General features: G+C 37.6%; 1 pseudogene; it reads left to right on the top strand.

The window, feature by feature from the left end:
* The first annotated feature begins 13,878 nt into the window (after positions 1-13,878).
* Positions 13,879-14,952, top strand: LOC101567438 (annotated as a pseudogene).
* The last annotated feature ends 1,019 nt before the right edge of the window (positions 14,953-15,971 follow it).

Below are 15,971 nucleotides of genomic sequence, written 5' to 3'. Positions count from 1 at the left end.
GTGGATGAGTCACGGCCAATGCTTGGCCAATGTGCTCTCTGTGAAAGCCTGAGAGAGTGTCTTCTCCCCATGTGACTCTCCTTAGGCCCACTCTACGTCATCGATCACTTTCTGAATTTCATTCCTGATGCTGTCACTACTGATGACTGAGGTTTTAGTGAGAGGATAGCACATTTGCTCAGAGTTCAGGTGTCAAAGCTATCCACTGATCAGTGATTAAAGTGTCTTTATTCTCTTAAAATGATAGAAATAAAAAAGCTATTTCTGTAAATCACCACTGCCTGTTAAAAATGAAATTATTAAATATTACTTAGTCGATTAATGTATTTGTAATCCTGCATTCTGAAGATCTGATCTAGATGCAGAGGTTGTTCATAGAGGGCCGACAAGGTAGCTCAGCAGTTTAAAGCATCTGCTCAGGTAAGTTTAGGGAGCTGCAGAGGACCTGCTTGATTCATCTGGGCACCACATGCCTTGCCAGCCCCTCCCTCAGGGTGGGCTGAGCTGGCCCTAAAAAACAACAACAAAAAGAAATAAAGAAGTTGTTCCTAGAGTCACAGCTTGGTGAGCCTGATTGGCCACTTGCCTCTCGGTTTGGAGACCAAAAGCCAGTGTTTGGGTTCCAGAATGATTGAATAGTGTACAGAAGTGTCTCAAGGTATGTGACAATTTCTCACTTGGTAGGAAGAGTAACTCTATTGTGTTATTTTGCTGAATTCAAGCACCTACAATATTTTAATGGCAATGGAACACCCATCTCTGACAAAACTAAACAGAAAAGGGGGATATAAATGAAGGACCATTTTGTAGTGAAAAAAAAATCTGTATATACAAAATGGTTAAGATTGATATACAACTACATTCTCTTAGTCCAATGACAAGAAAGATTTGTACTAATAGTGTTTAGACAAAATATTGTCTACATCTTGTACTCTGAATAACTACTATGAAGACAACAATATGCAATGTATTAATTATTGTAACTGTCCTACTTACCTTTTTTGAAACTGTCTCATTGCTATTTCTTTCACATTAATATTAATAAAAGTTATTACATCATAAAAAATAAAAGAGTCAAGACCTTCCATGGATTTATATTGGCTCTTGACCTTGGCTGAGGTTGTAAATCTGAGGATCCACATCTAGGTAAGATAAAAAGATGATTTTCACACAAAATGTCTCTTCATAACCATAGCCTGTTTGCATCTAGTACCTTTATTTATTTATTTATTTATTTTTTTTGTATTTGGTTCAGGGTCTCACTATGCAGCTTGGACTCATAACCCTCCTTGTTTTAGCCTCCCCAGTGCTGGGATTACAGACGTGTACCACCATGTTGGGATTTGGCCAGCTCAGTGAACCTGTTTGTGGGGCCTATGTGGCATGTGGTGCTGGGGATCGAACCTCTGTCCCTGCGCTTGCCTAAGCAGGAACTTAGTCCACTAAGCTATCTCACTGGCCTTGCATCTAATAACTTTTCGAAAATATTGTGAATTTACTGATCATAGTAACTGGTGCATGAATGTCTACAATGTCTGACTTAGAAGGCACATCATAAAGGTACAAGAGTTGAAGGCACCGCACATCTACAAGTTATGCTCAAGGGTCTGAAATAGGATAATATGTTAAAAGTGTGCAAAAGAGAGAGCTAGCAGTGCTATCCTTGTTCTACTCATTATAGACGGTCTAGGCCTGCTCAAATCAGCCAGAAGCTCGGAGCATTATGGCACAAGGGAGTGAATTCTAGGAATGCTCAGGCACAGATGAAAGTGAAGGTACAAGCCTTGATGAAATCCTTATAAAATAATAAAAATAATCTCACCAGCACGGGCTTGCAAGATAACTCAGTGGTCTAAAGCACCTGCTTAGGTAAGCGTAGGCAAAGTGTAGGGACTGCGGTTTGATCCCTGGTACCACATACTGTGCCAGCCCTTCCTGGGCTGGGCTGGCTAAAGGGGGTGGGGTAAGGAAAAGCACAAACAAACAAACAAAACATCAGCACATGCATGTGAATTGTATTGAGATTATTGAAACTGTTTTGATCTAAGGTCAATTAAGACTCAGGACATATGAGAACTTGTACTGTAACGTCATGTACCTCGGTAGTGTCCCAAATTTTCTGATCAAGAAGATTATGGGGCCAAAGAGGAAAGTGATCGAAGACGGAGAGTTTGCCTAAGGAGAGTCACATGGGGAGAAGATACTCTCTCAGGCTTTCACAGAGAGCACATTGGCCAAGCATTGGCCGTGACTCATCCACATGGCTGCACTGATAAAGGTTCTACAATCTGAGGTACAGGATCTCAGGACAAATCCTGAGGGCATTTCACTGACCTTCTCAGACCAAAAAGCTACAACTCTTGTTGCATAGGTCCTGCTTTACCTTGGTCTTAACCATTCAGCAGAAAAGTATGAAGACGAAATTATAAGAAATAAAGCCATGCTGTTAAGTTGAGCTGTGGGGGACTCAGGTCAATAATTTCTGACATTGCCAGTTAAACGGAAGACCCAATGCTATTATGGGCTACTGGACTCTTTTAGAATATTTTGCTGCGTTTACACACCTATAATATTCAATAACGGAACTTAGAAAAAATGGGGTATACAGATGAATGTCCATTTTGTATCTGTGTATTCAAAGTGGTTGGGATAGATACATAGTTACATTCTGTTAATGAATAGAATGATTTGTTCTAATGGTGTTTGTAAATAGGATCACAAGTCCGCATCTTATATAGCAATTAACCACTAAGAAGAATATATGCAGTGTATTATTTGTTGAAAAAAAAAAAAGTTCACCGCGTCCTCCCCCAAAAAAAAAAAAAAAAAAAAAAGAAACTGTTTTGAATTGCTTGATACTGGAAAACCCAATCTGTTGGTGTTCTCCTGGTTTTAATGATGGGTTTAACACATTTTAGGAGGAATCAAAGATGACGTGGATGGCCGTTTCTTGCTTGACTGGAGGTTTTTCCTCAATGAAAAAGGGAAAGGTTTTGAACTTATAACTTATTTTTTTTTTCTCAAAGTTGGGTTATTTCATAAAAAAATACATGAAAGCCATAGAAGACCTAGCATATTCTCTGTTCTCTCTGACTGAAACAAATATGATTTGGATGTTAGACCCCTTGGGCAATCCTATCAGTGCCTTTATTTTCTCTTACTAGTTTCTGGTAGATTTTTCTGAACTATGTTTTTCAGCCTTTCTGCTAAATTCTTCATTTCTTTTGTATTTTTAGCTCTCAGAGCTTTTCTTTTGTTCTCTATTTTTCAGACTTCTATTTTTATTTTATGAATGCTATGTTTTCTTTTTCCTGAGCACATTAATTGTTACGTTTTGAAACATTCTTGGCTGTCCATTCAATTCCTTGGGCTTACTTTTTCTTTTCTTTTAAATTTCCTCTCCATTAAGTTTGATTGCTGTCTTTCATAAGAGTGGGATTCATTAAGATAGAAACAATAGAAAACACACTGGACGCTAATTGGGTGGAGGATAGAAACCAGTAGTCTTTAGGAAGTTCTGGCTAGGCCTTTTTTGGGAAGATCACCAGGTCTCAGTGTCTATGAATATTTTTTCTAGAGTTGACAATTTCTGCACAGTGGGATTTGCTAATCTGCCAAAAGAGCTTCAACCTCTTTTCTAGGTCTTACCATGTGATTGTGGAGAAGTGCTTATTATGTTAGCATCTTTTTTTCATAAGAGCATCTCACACATGCCTTTACTTATCCTGAGCTCATCATCCTCTAGATTTATTTATTTATTTTTAAATATTTATTTATTTATTTATTTGTACCAAGGATCAAACTCAGGACCTTATGCTTGTCAGGCAGGTGCTTAAGCCACTGAGCTATCTCCCTGGCCCCTATCCTCTAGATTTAGTTTCTCAGACAATAGTGTTGTAGTCTTTTGACAAGGTGTGGGGGCCCTCACTTCATTACAGTGAATGGAAAAAAGGTCTCAGTTGCCTCTGCTATGTGCCTTCAGTCCTATTTTTAGATCCCTTGCACTGCTGTTTTCAGAGCTAACTTGTGTTTCCATCCTTCAAGTGTTATACCAGGGGCTGGCAAACTGTGATCTAGCTGAAATATAGGATGACCTTCCTTTCCAAAAATTACTATTTTTAGAAGTAAAGTTTCTTTTTGTAACATAGCCATGCCTATAGATATGCATTGCAGATGCAAAGTTGGGTAGTTGTGACAAAGACAGCTTGGCGAGAAAGCCTGTACTACTGACTATCAAAATTGGAATGATTTGAATGTATTAACTCCATAATTCGTATCTTGAGATTACGGCCATCGCAATAGTATAAATAGGTGAAACCTTTATTAGGTGATTATGTTAGGCATAGTGGTGCCGTAGGGGCTTTTGGAAAGGGAGGTCCTATTCTATTTCAGCTGGATCACAATTTGCCAGCCCCTGGTATAACACTTGAACGATAGAAACACAAGTTATCTCTGAAAACAGAGACAGGAATCAGAGGAAGGTTGTGAGTTTAGGGTAAGGAAAAGGAAAGAAAAAGAAGAAAGAGGAAAGGAAAGGAGATTATTAGAGTATAAAAAACTTTTCTCTTGTGAAAAAGATTAAGACCCTTTAAAAACAGCTTCATGCAGAATTAAACATTTCCTCCTATTTTCTGCTATCTTGGACTTTCCATCATCTAGAATGCTAAAGTATAAATTTCTGTTATTTATAAATTACTCAGTCCCAGGTATTTTGTTACAGCAACACAAATGTGCTATGGTGTGAACTTTTACATAAAAACAGCAGCACAAAACTACTACTCTATAGTATGACTTGATCTGTTTTTATATTTTTTCTTTTGTTTGTGATTTCTGAATTGCTACATTTGTTATTGCTTAGCCATCTATATTTTTAGGGTTCAAAAGCCTATGACTTTTATTTTCTCTTATAGTTTTTATCTTTGTTAGAGTCAAGTTCTCAGTGGAAGAAGGGATACAGAAAAATAAAATGGAGATGCTGAGGAAGACCTCTTTAGGGAAGGATTAGAATTGGAGTTATTGGTATTAATCCGTGATACAAAAATAGTTGTATATAGAAATATGTTTATATATGTGTTGCATATTATCTATCTATCTATCTATCTATCTATCTATCTATCTATCTATCTGTCTCCTTTTTTTTTGTAGTACTAGGCATTGAACTGAGGACCCTGCACTTGCCAGGCAAGCACTTATTCTACTGAGCTATCTCCCTGGCCCCCCTCTCTTTGTTTATTGAAAGAGTCTAAGAGCAAAGGTACCTCTTCAGCAGAACTTGGTTTCTTTTTCTTTTAAATTAATTTTATTGAGAAACAAATAGAAATGAGACAGTTTCAAAACAAGTTAGTAGGACAGTTACAATGATTAATACATTGCATATTGTTTTCCTTGTAGTAGTTATTCAGAGTACAAGATGCAGACATGATATCCTATCCAAACACTATCAGTACGAATCTTTCTAATTTCTTTCTTTTTTCTTTCTTTCTTCTTTCTTTCTTTCTTTCTTTCTTTCTTTCTTTCTTTCTTTCTTTCTTTCTCTTTTTTGGTGGAACTGGGGATTGAACTCAGGCCCTTGTACTTGCCAGGGAAGTGCTTATTTTACTGAGCCATCTCCCTGGCTCCAGTATGAATCTTTCTTCTCATTGGATTAAGAGAAAGTAGCTGTATATCTATCCTATTTTGTATATACAGATATAAAATTGTCCTTTATTTATAGCCCTTTTTTGTTTAGTTTTGTCAGTGATGGGTATTCCATTGCCATTTAAATGTTGTAGGTGCATGAATTTAGCAAAATAATCCAATATAATCCAGTAGTCCATAATAGTAGTGGGTTATCCATAGGACTGGCAATGTCAGAAGTTGACTTGAGACTTTTACTGCTCAGCATATTATATGGTTTTACTTTTTATACCTCATTTTTATACTTTTCTGCTGGATGGTTAAGACCAAGATAAAACAAGACCTATATAAGAAGAAATGTAACTTTTGTATCTGACCAGGTCATACAAATCCCCTCAGGATTTACCCTGAAACCCTGTACCTCAGTTTGTAGGTCATTTGTCAGTGTCAGCCATGTGGATGACTCATGACCATTGCTTGGCCAATTTGCTCGCTGTGAAAACCTGGGAGAATGTTTTCTCTCCATGTGACTTTCCTTGGGTACACTCTCCATCATCTATCACTTTCCTCTGTGGCCCCATAATCTCCTTGATCAGAAAATTCAGAACTTGGTTTCTAAATCATTTTCTGCTAAAAGGAACCAAGCTTCCTTGAAGAAATGGCTGATTCCAGAGCTGAAGCAGGAGAAGTAATAGATGATCTTAGAATGTCTTATTTTGCTGGAATACAGTTATACTCATTAAAATTAAGTAAATGAACAAGTGAGTTCCTCAGTTGCTCCCCTATATTTAAAGTGCTCAATAGCCATGTGGTTCTAGTGACAATAATACTAGTCACACAGATGGGGAATATTTACATCATTGTAGACAATTCTGTTGGACAATTTTATGTGGGAAAGTAAAAAGAGTCCTCCAAATCATAAAACTAGTAGCTTCCTATGATAATTAAAATTATGCTGATTAAATATATGAACCATCTTGAAGGAGCTCCTTATGGAAAGATTGGGAAAAGTTGAGTTTTGAATAATTAAAAACATTAATAAATTATAGATCTTGGAAAAATACAAATCTATGAATCCATGCCGAAAATAAATACCCAGATGGGAGAAAAATCAGGGACTTTTGCCTACAGTAGAATGCCAAGGACCACTGATTAATATGGAAGGAATCCTGGAATTTAAAATCACTGTTATGTAACCATCAAAAAAATTTTTTTTGGTTCAGGCTGGATAGGAGATTAGAATGTTGATGATAGATGGCCACAATTCATGTAATTTTCTCTTAAATGGTTGAAAAATTCACACATGAGTGAATTGACACACATATAAAGAACATAAATGATAAGACAAATGAGGTAAAATGTTAATTTCAATAAAGCTGGATAAAAAGCAATGAATCACCTCATACTACTGTTTTTCTAGATCTGAAATTAACACCTCTTGCTCAAAGACATAAGGAAACAAACTTAGTCATATCCAAGGTCCTGTCTGATTTTTTACACTATCTCTAACATTATATCTGACTCTTCACTCTCCTCCTCCTGGGAACATGGAATACGCAATTGCTTTAGATGTTTAAATTAGCTTTTCTTTCTGCCTACAATGCTTCTCTTGGTTTTTGGGATGTTGTCTTCTCATCACCAAGATTTTTCTCGGTGCCTTCTTGTCAGAGAGAGGGCTTTTATGGAGGTGTTTTTTTTCTTTACATTCATCACTAATTGAATTAACTGAAATGCCTTATTTTTGTATTGTAGGTTTCTTTTTTACCCCGTATTTTTATTGAGAAACTAATAACAATGAGACAGTTTCAAATCAAATTGGTAGGACAGTTTTGTAGGTTTCTTCAAGTGAATTCACATCTCACTGGGACAGGTATTTCCTCTTGTTACTTGTTGGATCCTGGGTGCCTAGAACACAGTATTTATTAAGTACTCAATAAATATTTGTTGAATGAATGAATAAATAAATGACAAGGGCTTATTTCACATGCTTCTAGCATTCCTTTATGACTTCTTTAATACTTAGTTTGTGTCCTTTTCATTTTATTAGTGCCATCAAAGAGTTTATGCCCTGTGATCAGATGTTGCAGGCTTCAGCCACAGATATATCATTCACCTGTCTCTGCCTCTTGCCATAGAGGTGACTTAGTAGCTTTATGGGTTGGAAATTAAATGAGCTAATAAATATAAAGTGTTTAGCATAGTACCAGACACATAGTAATGCATTAGTAAATACTTGCTATTTTAATTATAATTATTATGCCTACCTGCCACAAAATCCATAAGATCATAGGTATTTAATACATAGTAAGTTATCAAATGTAAGTGACCATTCTCATCTACTATCCTCTTTTATTTTGGATGATCCTTCCTAGTTTTGGAAGTTACATCTCATTGTTGTCTTCTGTTAGCAAAGACTTAAAAAAGCTAACTGCTTAAACCAGCTTGCATTCCTAATGATTTAAGTTTTTTAAATGGTACTTTTGCACCTCAGGGGGAAATTGTTTTATAATATAGCTCACAAGACTATAAATTTAGATGTTTCTGTGTATTGCTCTGATTACAATAGAATTCTTCACAGCAATTTCAACCCATTAACCCCCCCCATATATATGCTTTTAAAGGTAGCATTATATTTTTCCCCCAGAAAAATTGCAACAGATATATAGCTCAGTTGACATTGCTTTTAATATCATTTTTCTTTACTTTTTTTTTTTTGGCAGAACGGAGGATTGAACTCAGGCCCTTGAGCTTTCCAGGCAAGTGCTTACTCTACTGAGCTATCTCCCTGGCCCCTTTACTTTTTTTTTAAAATCTTTTTTCACCACACTTCCTGTAAGAACTCCTTGCAGAAAGAAAGGAAAATCTATTGGATGCACATTCATAATTCACGGTCATAATATCTTCTGGCTTACTTCCACTGTTTTAAATGTCTAGTTGGGATTTAAATCTCTGTCAGTCTATACTTTGTCTTTTAAAGTAATTTTTATTTTTTGCTTAAGAGTTCCAAAAATTATTCATTTACTAGTGAATCTGCATCTCATTTTACATAATTAGGAATTTTCTTTTGCTGCCTGTTTTATATAATACCTCAATGCTTATTAAAAAGTGTGATATTTCTTATTTCTTATAAGACTGTGAATAATTCTTTGATATATAATAAATTATTGCTATAATTTGTTAGCTTCTGTCTGTGCTATCAGGTGGTTTTTTAAAATATCTCCCAAAGACACATGTGTGGAGGGTTTTGTTCCCTATCTGTGGAGGTGATAGGACCATTGTGGAGTAGGGGCTGGAGACAGGAAGCTAGATCGCTGGTGTGTGTCCTTGAAGGGGACATTTGGATGCTGGTCTTCTCCCCTCTTCTGTTGGTTTCCCAGGTGCCAGGAGGTGAGCAGTCTCCTGTTCCACACGCTTTTATGCTGGGACCCAGTGCTTCCGTAGGCACAGAGCAACAGAGGCCGAGATTACGCACCTGAACCGAAACTGAACCACAATTAATCTTTATTAAGGGGACTTTCTTACTTTTTCTTAAGATGACAGAGAACAGCTCAACATAGTCTGCATTCCTAACAATATTTCATCCCATTTAAATTAAGGTTTATAGCTTTTTAAATAATAAAGTTCTATTCTTGAATAATATTCTGATACAGTTTCATTTCTTTCAGATGATGTGATATATACTTATAAGCTTTAAGGAATTGCCCTCAGGTTGTTTAAAATATTTTATGATGATGGTCCATTCTTATGTAATTATTTTAATCTTCAGCTGGAACTGCAAATCAGAAAGTGTGTATGTATGACAAAATATTTCACTTCAGCATCCATTTGGAAGGAATTTATACAAACAGATTTTAAAGGCATAACACCAGAACAGCAGTTTCATAAATGCAGCAAGCTTGTTAAGGTATTATGAATGAGGGTATTCACTGTAGCTATAGGAGCAAAGTGAATTGATTTATAACCTTTGAACAAAATGCAAACCTCTGTGAGTTCAATCCCTGGTTCCACCAAAAAAAAAAAAAAAAAAAGGAAACCTCTGGTATTTGTTGTGTGGATGCAACAGGCTAATAGTGAAGCTAAGATGTACTATTTTCTTCATAATTAGCATTTCAGCTTGATTGCTGATTATTAATTTAAAAATTATATTTTGGGAAGCTTAAAAGGCTGAGGTGTGTCCTTCCAAAGTTACTACGTTAAAAACTTAATCACCAGTAGCCCAGAACATGATTATATTTGGAGGCAGGATCTTTAAAATTGTGATCAAAGTTAAAATGAGGCACGAAGCTGTTAACAAAATATTAGTGTCCTAGTTGGGGGTTGAGGATTTGAGAACGGACACTACAAATACAGACACAGAGAAGGTTATGTGAAGGTACAGAGAGAAGGCAACCTCATGTCAGCTGAGAAAAAAGGCCACAAAGGGAACCAAACCTGTCCACACACTGATTTTAAGGCTTAAATTTCAGGGCCATGAAATAAATAAATTAATAGCTGTTGTTGAAGCTACGAGTCCACGGTGCTTCATGAAGGCAGCCTGAGGAAACTGATGCACCGTGTCTTTTACTGATTCTCTTGGCTTGGCCAGGAGATTTTTCAGTTTAACAAATGCTGAAATTTTTTCTCATTTCCCATATTTATTAATCACAAAAATGTCCCTTAGTATCACATATATACCTGAAGCAAAAGTAAGACTTTTATTTACTTATTTAAACATTTTTTAAAAAAAATCTGTTGGTACTAGGGATTGAAATCAGAACCTTACTTCCAGGCAGGCATTTAAGCCACTGATCTATCTCCCTGGCCCCAAAGTAGATTTTTAATGTGTAGGCTATTTCTATTGTGTGTCTTAATTTACATTCTATCATTCACTTATCTAGGATATTTAATTAATTTTTATTTAAGACAGCTACAGAAGGTACATTAAAATCTCATTAATTAACAGAGTAAGGATAGTACTTTCCAATAGACACCAGATCTTTTTCATGTCTTACTATTGAGGATTGTAAAGAAACAGAATACAGAACAATATGAGAAACCCTCCCAAAATTTAATACATTAGGGTTACACAGATGTGATTGTTTACCAAGTTCAAAATTCCAGCCACGGTCCATATATTTTTTTTCTACTTTATGATTATACTTGATTGATTGGTATTTAAGGTAAACACCCAGTTTTACCCCAGAACTTTACTTGATAGATCATCTTTAATATATATTATATCTGATACTATATTAGTTTTAATTCATAAATGTTGTTGCTTATTGTACTTTCTAACATCTGTTTCTGAAGGAGTAAGTTATCCTTTATCTAAGTCTTCTGGTCTTATTTATTTCAATATGTATTCACTTCTGTTAACAGCTATGGGATTAGAATAGGAACAGGAAGCCCCAGTCTTGGCTTTTGAAGTAAACTGAAATGCTAGGTAACCTTCATTTCAGAAGGTCAGTTTTGGATCTTTGACCAACTTGGTAAATGTTCTTTTCTTTTTAAAAAAATTTTATGTATTTGGTACAGGGTCTCACTATGCAGGTTGGACTTGCAGTAATCCTCCTGTTCCAGTTCCCCCAGTGCTGGGATTACAGGTGTGCGCCACCACTCCAGGTCTTGGTGGCCAGCTGGACACACTGAGGGTGGGGTCAGTGAAGCATGCAGTGCTGGGGATGGAACCTGGGTCCCTGGGCTTGCTAGGCAGGTGCTTAGACCACTGACATATCTCTCTAGCCCAATTTGGTAAATGTTCTTAATCATAGACACTACTTCCAGTGAGCCTTTTAAATTCTCATTCTAGAAGCATATAAACTAATTTGTTTGTGACATTAATTTAACTAATGAAAAGACAATAGGGGCCAAACTGGGAATTTTTTGAAATAAGGTCTTACTTATGTAGTTCATCCTAGCCTTGAAGTTACTATAGAGCCCCAGACTGGCCTTGAACATATGACAATCATCCTGCCTCAGCCTCCTGCATGCTGGGATTACAGGTGTGCACCACCACAATAGTCAAACTGGAAATTGAGTGGGAGGACTGGGTGCAGTGAATGTAAAGGTTCTGGTAACTTCAAGTTTTGGACACCGGTGGGTTTGAAAGTACCAGAAATCTGGGCAGGAAAACAGATCTGGAGTTGGCAGTATCAGTGCAAAGAGTGAGGTGTGATACAGGTAATGTGTGTGAGAACTGATGCAGGAGATTTATGTGTATAGACACAAGCTTTTGAGTTCCCAGTGGGCCAGGTGAGTCAGAGCTCCAGAACTCAAGAGTACAGTCAGGAAGACCATGACAAACACTGGGAGGAAGGTGAGACAATCATAGTGAAAGGCAACAGACACCAGTTTGGCAACTTGGTCTGGAGCCACTCTGCACAGGGAGGGAGGGAGATGGGAGAAAGCAGGACTATAAGTGACCAAGGTCCCAGAATTTCAGAGGCTTTCCCCTTAATTCTAGGCTGACAGACTTGGCAGGGTCTATGATTATAGCAAAGGCAAAAATCTGTACCTGTGGGGGAGTTGTAACACACTACAGGATTTTATTAATTTTAGTTATCTTACCAATTCAAGTAGCACAGATAATTGTTTTCCTAACCTCTTTGGGAGTACTTTTCTTTTTTTTTAAAAGAAAAATTTAAAAATGCAGTGACAAGATAATGGTTGGAAACACCTTAGTAATAGTCTAAAAACTGCCTTGGTTTTTAGGAGAGATGTCATCTAAATTTAACGTCATAGTTGGGGAGGTACTATGTATCTGAAAATACTGTCTGACTCATGGGCTTCTACTTTTTCTTGGGGACAGAGAATGTCAGAGGTGAAGAAGGGACTCTGTGACCAAGATCCCCCATTTTACCCAAAACCTGCCATTTTGAGCCTATACCTGAGGGATTGTGCAGGCCATTGACTTTTGAGGGAATCTGATGATATCTTTGAAGCAACAATGGGCAGATTATTGGTGTGGTGGTGGGATGGAGATTAAGATTAAGAAATAGGCCAAGAAGCCAAGAGAGAGAGAGAGAGAGAGAGAGAGAGAGAGAGAGAGAGAGAGAGAGAGAGAATATGAATCTGCTTGTTGCTAGCTCTATGTTTTGTGAAGCCCCTTATGTTTGAATTAGTTTGGAGGATGCTTATTTCTTTCTGCTAAGTTGGTTTTCACTAAGAAGAGCACAAAAGTTAGGGATAGGACTGCTTAGAGAACTAATATGTGTTTCAGAAAAACCAATTCTGAAAACAAAGCATTATGAAGAGAATTTGACATGAGTGGAAAAATTCATGACCTATGAAGTTGCAAAAGTCAGCAAACGTGAAATTATAAAAAATACTTTCCTTATAAGTTGTTTTTGCTGAAATATTTATAGGGTCAGTGGTCAGCAATTTTGAAATCTTCTTGAAGCATATCAGTAATTTTAGGTGATTGCTGAAAACTTGGATCACAATTTTAATGTCATATTTTATTTGGAATTTTATAGCTTTTTTTTTTTTGGAATGTTTCAGGGAGAGAAAATGTACTCATGATCACATGGGAGAGATAGGAGGTTTTAAATTTATAAATTCTCAGAGTGGTTCTTTTCACTTCCAAGCTGATGACATAGAAGGTAGAAGAAAAGCTATTTATTACTTTCAAACTGCAGTTCAGGAGCTCTGATGTGGGCCAAATTCTCCATAAGCCCTGATTTTTTCCACTGATATTTGTGGATTTTTGTTTTTAATCTGTTGGCATTATTTGGCAGCAGAATCCTTTGAAAAGGATTGTGGCTCAGTTGTTTATGCTTTTACTGTCTACTTATTCCCATAAAAATGACATTCCTTTATTAAATGGTTGACTGTATATTTTTAGTGGAATTTAATGAGAAGAAGAAAGAATAGCAACATCAACATGGCTAACAGTTTGAGAGCTGTTTGAAAACAGGAGATCAAATATGATGAGTAGTGAAGTTTGCAGTGCTGCTGACAGGCCGCTTCCTCTATATATAGTGCTTCCTTTGGTTTTTTTTTTTTTTAGAATCTCAGAAAACACAAGAAATTTATTTATTTATTCTTATAAGGATTTGTACCCATATACAATATATCTTGATTTTTCTTTTTTTTCCTCTCACATTCTCTGCCCCAACCTTCAACTCTTCTCATTTACAAAAGCTTTGTTTCTATTTTTCCTCTTTTATTCTCTTTTTTATTTTTTATTTTTATTTTTATCCCATAATTTTATTGATAAGTAGCAATGAGACAGTTTCAAATCAAACTGGTAGGACAGTTTTAATAATTAACACATTGCATACATTCTTCACCACCAAACACGATGCAGTGGTGAGCGGGAGAAACAATACAGTAAGAATGGAAAACTTCGCACCTGGGTTTCAGGTAGGAGATGGAATTGGAGTGGACTTAAAACTATCAAACCTTGTTTGCAATGCTTTGAAGCAACACATCTACTCCGAGGAGCGCAGGAGTGCCCGCGTACATAAAAATGAGGAGCACTCCACCGCAGAAGAAGCAGTTGACCCCAAGACCAGCTTGCTCATGTATAAAATGGTCAACTCGGGGCTGTTGGAGACCATCACTGGCTGCATTAGCAAAGGGAAGGACTCAGTTGTCTTCATACGTATGGAGGGAGCATGGAGGATGGAAAAGAAGACATCAAAGCTAGTCCTATAGAGTGTGCCTTCAAGGTATTTAAAACAGCTTAATGAGGTTAAGAACCATGACAAATACATTAAAGATGATTTCAGGTTTAAAGATCGCTTCGGTAAACTAAATCCACATAAGATCATCTCCATGCCGGCAGGAAAAGAAATGCACAATCTCACGTGAATGCAGAAAGCTGGAATTCCTTGTCCAACAGTTGTGCTGCCCAAGAAACACACTTTAGTTATGTCTTTTATTGGTCATGATCAAGTTCCAGCCCCTAAATTAAAAGAAGTAAAGCTCAGTAGTGAAGAAATGAAAGATGCCTACTATCAAACTATTCAGCTGATGCAGCAGTTGTATCACGGGTGCACGCCAGTGCACGCCAACCTCAGTGAGTACAAAATGCTGTGACATGCTGGAGAGGTCTGACTGATCGATGTCAGCTAGTCAGTGGAGCCAACCCACGCTCACGGCCTGGAGTTCCTGTTCTGGAACTGCAGGAATGTTTCCCAGTTTTTCCAGAAGGGAGGCGTGAAAGAAGCCCTTGGTGAGCGGAACCTTTTCAATGCTGTCTCTGGCTTGAACATCTCAGTGGATAATGAAGCAGATTTCTCGGCCGAGATAGCTTTGGAGAAAGTGAACGAAGGTCAAGTTCAGAAGAACAAGAGGAAAGCAGCCACGTTCTTGAAGGATGACGGCAGCCCACCAGCACTGAGCCCTGAGTAGCATCAGCTGCTGTCCATGGTGAACCACGCCTTGGCCCCCCGAGGTCCCCAAAGCCAAGGAGCAGACTGTGGTGCTCCTGTGGGTCTCTCCCTTGTAACCCATGTGCCAGATGTGTGGTATTTAGAACTTGGCATTGAGAATAAAATGTCACTACCTCTTCTCTTATAGACAAATGATAGAGTTCTTCGACAGCTGTAGAACATCTAGCAGAGGGGGACTGAATTAATCGTACATGACTCGTGCTATGATATGATGTGATGCAAATTTTAAAATAGGATCTACTAATGTGAGGAAAGGTCAGGTGTGTTTACAAGAGAGGTGACAACACCTTTGCTTCCTCCAGCACTTCTTTTTGTGTTGCATCTTTCCTCACATCTCTGTTGCTTTCCAGCTAGCACTTCCCAGTTCTCTTTCCAGACGTGATTCTGAAGGCAAGCGTTTCTCTTTGGGCTGCTGTATGGAGATTTGGCCTCAGGTTGTGGGTGGAGATGGCCACACATATATTGGTGTACTATGAAAACAAGCACACATTTACTTTTCTTCATGCTCATGTCTAAGTAAAACCATGGTGGCTTTTGGAAAGAGAAATGTGTGAGAACTTCTTACCTAGCCAAACTTTAAAATTTATTTTTCATCTTTCTACTTTCAAGTTAAATATTTGGGCTGTGCCCCAGGTGTTGCACTCTGCATTATGATGAAAGTATAAGTTATCTGGGAGAGCACAGAGTAAGAACACCTTGTAGTTTAATGCAGTCAGTAAAACAAATTTTGTTTACATGTCACTAAAACTGTATACTTATTATTGATTGATGTTTAGAAAAGTAGAGCAAATCAATTACAGATGTTAAAAAGTATGTCTAGAGACCCAGTCCTAGCCCAGGTCCGGTGAGTGAGCAGAGAGTTTCCTGCTACCCTGTGCCGGCGGGACCAGTTCCAGCCCAGGCGCAGCATGGGCCGGACCCTCTCCCAGCCCCTCGGGCCGCCCCCCACCACTCCGCAGTGCCTCCCCCACCCCGCCC

The sequence above is a fragment of the Octodon degus genome, unplaced genomic scaffold (assembly GCF_000260255.1).
Source record: "Octodon degus isolate 3935 unplaced genomic scaffold, OctDeg1.0 scaffold00022, whole genome shotgun sequence".
NCBI lineage: Eukaryota > Metazoa > Chordata > Mammalia > Rodentia > Octodontidae > Octodon > Octodon degus.
Note: the sequence above shows the minus strand (reverse complement) of the source record. Positions and strands in the feature narration are given on the sequence as shown.